Source organism: Garra rufa, chromosome 8 (genome assembly GCF_049309525.1).
Source record: "Garra rufa chromosome 8, GarRuf1.0, whole genome shotgun sequence".
Taxonomy (NCBI): domain Eukaryota; kingdom Metazoa; phylum Chordata; class Actinopteri; order Cypriniformes; family Cyprinidae; genus Garra; species Garra rufa.
This window is the reverse complement of record NC_133368.1, coordinates 47221029-47226821: the sequence shown is the minus strand read 5'-3', so window position 1 is coordinate 47226821 and position 5793 is coordinate 47221029.

Genomic DNA, 5793 nt, shown 5'->3' with positions numbered 1-5793 from the left:
GTCCCAACAAACTCCAAGTGACAAGTAGTTTGTCTGCTAAATACAAAATGTGTGAGCCTGGACCACAAAACCAGTCATAAGGGTCAATTTTGTACACCTGAAAGCTGAATAAATACCTTTACCATTGATGTATGGTTTGTTAGGACAGGACAATATTTCACTGAGATACAACTATTTGAAAATCTGTAATCTGAGGGTTCAAATAAATCAAAATATTGAGAAAATTGCCTTTAAAATTGCTCAGATGAAGTTCTTAGCAATGCATATTACTAATCAAAAATTACATTTGATATATTTGTGGTAGGAAATTTCCAAAATATTTTTATGAAACATGATCTTTATTTAATATCCTAATGATTTTTGGCAGAGAAGAAAAATTTATCATTTTGATCTATACAATGTATTTTTGGCTATTGAATAGAAATATACCTGTACTACTTATGACTGGTTTTGTGCTATTATTAAATATTATAACAATATTTGGTCTTTGGGAAGCTTTTTTGCTCATTTCTGATGAATGCATTATAGGATTGCAATCTCTGCAAATGATACTTCATTGCTGCCTACCTTTGGCCTTAAAATGCTCTCTAGTTAGGCAGCTCACTAGCTTTAGTAGAACTGTGAATGAGGACAATATCTAAATACTTACATGGTACAGGTGAATTAAATTCATAAAAGAGGTTAAAGTGAAAGCATGTCTCCCTCCTCTGACTCTCCAGCTAATAAAGGGTGAGCATTAATATTGATGAGCGGCTCATTTGCATGTGGCTCTCGGCCACCCCCATCCAAGCGGCGAAACCTCGACTGATTTCCTGCCGTAGTTTCCCTTCCATCAGCAGAAACGGAAAGCGAAACAGGCAGAAAGCGAGAGAGAGAGACTCTCCCCGGGGACAAAAGGGCCGCTACATTAATATTCATTAACATCCTACTGCGTTCAATCTCCACCCCTAAGAGATGGAGGAAAAATGAGCAGAACAAAGAGAAGACAAGGGAGAGGCGGGATTGGATTACTAAAGTAATACGCTGACAGAAAAAATCAGCATAGCGCCATTAGGGAACAATGGGAAAAGGCTGGCACTCAGCTGTCGAACCTACAGAACGCATGTGCAAACATAAGATCCTAAAGAGTCATCGAACACTGTGTTTAAAAAAAAATATTAGCCATTGGGAATGACTGTGTCTGTAACTAAACACCGAAGGACGGACGCTGAAGCTAATGGCGGGTGTTTTATGGGCCGTTTTTTAATGGCAAATAAATTCACGATGTGCTTGGCTTGCTCCAGAGGGAGAACTAAAACGCTGGCATGGTTTTAAAACAGACTTATCCCGACCGAAACCTAATACTGGAGCCACATACCGGTGCTACCCCTGCTCGGGTTACAGCAGCTAAATGCAAAGTTCTGGAAGGAAAATAGCATGAATTAAAATGTGACTAAATTTAATTTTAAAAATGCACTAAATGCATGGGGATGCATTAGGTTTTGTAAACTTAAAAACAAAAATATGAAGCAGCACAACTGTTTTCAACATTGGTAATAATTAGAAATGTTTCTTGAGCAGCAAATCAGCATATTAGAATGATCTCTGAAGGATCATTCTGAAGGATCCTCAAGGCTTTGCATCACAGGAATGAATTAGTTTTAAAATATGTTCAAATAGAAAAGAGTTATTTTAAATTGTAATAATATTTCACAATTTTTACTCTACTTTTGATCAAATAAAAGCAGCCTTGGTGAGCAGAAGAGTTTTCTCATACTAACCAATATATATAATATATTTAATATATAAGTACATATTAATATTAATAATATAATATTTGACTAAATTAAAATATACGTGCATTTTGAAGACAAATATAAATTGTATATTATTTTCTTCATAAAACCTTTTTTTATTATTTTATTTTTATAACATTTTTATTACCTAAAAAATAAACTGCATTAGCTGTAGTTTTTTAGTAGCATTGATATACTATTATAATTATTGCTAACATTTTGAATCAATTTATTTTTATATTCAGTTTTCACTATAATTTTAAAGTGAAGTAATTTAATTTTTTTCATTTTTAAATCGTTCTACATAATTTATTTTTTCTTAGATTTAAAATAAAAAAAATAAAATAAGAAAAAATAATAATTACAATCAAATTATATATATATATATATATATATATATATATATATATATTTTTTTTTTTTTATATGTGTTTGTTTTTTACCCCCAAAGTAACAAAAATGTTTCAGTGTTCTATAAGTGTGCATCATTTCCAAAATTCCATTTTTGTTATTCCAAATGTATTCTAAAACCACAAAACCAGTCGTAATGCTAATTTTTTTTTTAATTTATACAAAAACTGAAAATCTGTAATCTGAGGGTGAAAAAAAAAATCTAAATTTAAAAAGCGCCTTAGCAATGCATTACTAACCCAAATAATTCAGTTTTTATACATTTACGGCAGGAAAATTTGCAAAATATCTGTATGGAACATGGGCTTTACTTAATATCCTAATGATTTAAAAGAAAAATCTATAATTTTGACCCACACATGGTTATTGCTACAAATATACCCATGCTACTTACAGATCTGGCCATTAAAAATGCGTCTTTTTTCACGCGGCAGCCTGCAATTCAGCACGCGTCGCCACGCGGCGGCCTGCAGGGGCTTTTTTAGGTTTTTTTAAAACGTTGTTGCGCTTCATATAATATCCACCAGGTGGCGCAAGGAACAACATTCTGTGGCCAAGCCCTGCACAAAGAGGGCTATTTGGACAGTATTTATGTCTGTTGTTTCAATATCTGGCGCCATAATCGGTAATTCATTCTGTATGTAACGGCAAAGTATTTATAATTTCGTTTCCTTTTTATTAAGTTAATTTAGAAAAAAAAATTGGAGCATTTTTGTTCGTTAAACGTAAGCTTTTTGTTTCTTAAAGACCAAGCGGCAGACAGTGAGTTGACCTACTCTTTCAATTTGCCTTCTCAAATCACGAATTGGCTAAACTAAAATCCATAGATGTAAAATAAAAGAAATAAATAATAATAGATATAAATATGCGCTATTAGGTGCATATCCAATCGTTTGTGCGGAGAGAGCAAAACACATTTTTAGGACATGAAGGCTCAAGCTCGATCAGTTACATTTTTTTTTCAGTGGAAAATATTTAACCGTTATTTTTTTGTCAGACATGATAAATAAATATGTAGAAAGACTTAAATTACTACTTAACGAAAAAAACAAATAGAAAACAAAAACTGTTTTTATTATGTAGCTAGTCCATAGAGATGCATTTCTCTCTAAAGGCGCGCGTCCAACGAGGATATGAGGACTGTTAACTGCATCATCACTGACTCAGAAAACAGTAGTTTCTAAATAAATAATTAAAATATCTCCTTACTATTAGACAGTCATGGTATTTACTTTTGCCAGTGTTTTGTGGTAAGCTTTAAACAAGGAACCCTTCCAAGCTGTGCTGAACGTGCGCTCAATGCTGCTAACAGGACCGTCATGGTAGCCTGGTCTCGTGGTTCCTCCAGCGCTGCAATTTTTTTTTAAATCACCACTGAATGTCTAAAATATAATTTTAGCCCGCATTTGATCTTTGACGGACTAAAATGCAGGGCTGTAATACGTCTTAAAAGTGGAACATGGAAATATAATGGATGTACTGCGAAAAAAGTTTTATACTCGACATTGTTTCCAAATGGTTAAATGTGAGATTCTGGAAATGAGAATTAAATTTAGCGTGTCGGGTCGGGAAGAAAATTATTCTAAGTGGGTATATATAGGCTATATATTCTAAGGGTATATATATAGTTAGTATCATAGGCGGAGCGTGTGTAAGGCTGGGGAAGGCTTGACCTGGGGCCAAAAAATGCCACTAAATTGGACATATTCCCCTGCCCAAACAAAATCAATATATTACGTCTGTTGACAATAAAATGAAAATGAATAGAAAATGTAAATTGCGGCATTACATTAAGATCAGATAATCTGCACCGTAATTCTTTTTAGGCGTTTTTACAGTGTTATAACGAACCACACACGATTCTGTTGGGTTAGGAATGCAATGTCTATCAGAAGCGTTCAAATGAGTCTTGTCAGTTTTGTTGAGTGCGCGCAACTCTTGATTTTTAAAAAAACCATAAACAACAAAGCTCAGACGCACCTAAAATGTAGCTATAAGTAAGAGATTCGTTACACAGGGAATACAACGAAATCATGGTTTACATTTAAGATACAAGTTCATTTAAGATATAAGATAACATGTATATTGAAAAGTTCTTTAAAAGCATCTGGATGCAAAAATAGTATTTTTTAAAGGTGTTTTTAAAGCATTTGCTTTATGGATTAAAATACTAATAGGCTAATAAATAATTTGCATATCGGACAAAATTGCGTTGCAGCAAATCCTCTAAATTTTAAGATATATAGAACAGAGAAACATAAAATCTGAAAATATAAGCAGCTACAATTATTAAAGTTTTACATATACTCTATGCCAGTATAATTTGTAATTATAATTATTTTATAGTATATTCTATAACATTATAATTTTAATAGAATTATAAAATAAATATAATCAGCCCTGTTTTAGGCTTTTCCTTACTTTTATATTTTAGACATTCATCAATAATGGAGATAAATAGAAAAATTTCTCGCCATTTCTAAATTGGACGTGCCTTTATATAGAAATATCTTTAAATCTTTAGGCCTACAGATTACATAATGAACGTTTCTATTTTCGATTTGAATTATTTCGTTTTAAAGTGGTAATTTAAAGCTTTTGTTCATTGTGAAGCGATGTTCAAGAACAGACGGCAGAAAGCGCATCTTCTGTTTTCCTTTATTTTATAAACGCATGAGTTGTTTATAGGCTATTGTGAGTGCACTAAAATAAAAATGGACCCGTTACAGGTCAGAATGATGTATTACTCCTATACCTTTATAAGCAAAAATGAAGAAATTATTTATTTATTTTCACACAAAAAAAGTGATTGCACTGGTGCCTCCATTTTTTTCACAACCTTTCAAACATCTAACCTCACAATTGTTAATGAGGGTCGTTCGTGTCACTTTTAAACTTGCCATTTCACCTTTCACCTTCCCCCCAACCTATGAATAAAGGTGAGAAGAGCTGGCTTGGCTCCGGGGGGGGGGTGAAGTGCTAGGGGTGTCTCATTTCTCGTTAGGTTGGAAGGGTAGGGGGAAGGGGAAGGGCCAGATAGGCCTCCAAACAAAGAATTTTCGGGACCTCATTTCAAACGAAGGGCTAAGAGAAATTTCCATTTTCCAACATGCCTGCTCACTCGAGCAAGCAGACTTATAAATATAGGTAATTTTTGCCATTAATAAGGATATTTATGACAATTTTTCATTATATGTATATTACCTTTAATCTTGTGTTTGTGTTTATGGTGTTGTTCTGTAAATAAACGTTTGCAAAAAATCGCTAAAGTTTGCTAGCAGATAGCACTGTTTGCACTGATTGATATTACAAAATATATTTTTATGTCATATACACTTGACTGCAAGTTAGAAACATGGAAGGCCATGTGGCGAGGGAATTTCCCACACCCCAGTCATTTAAATCAGTACATAATAATGAAAAAAAAAAAAAAATACCTTACAATTAAAAAGAAGCAGATTTTTACCATCTGAAATTTCTTAAACCAGTGAACCCCTGTAAACATTTCAGTCCAAGGATCCAGTAAACCAATGCGCTCAAATTGAAAGTTCAAAAGGAAATTCAATGGAGTAGAATTTAACACTTTCTCAGAGTTAGATTTTAACAC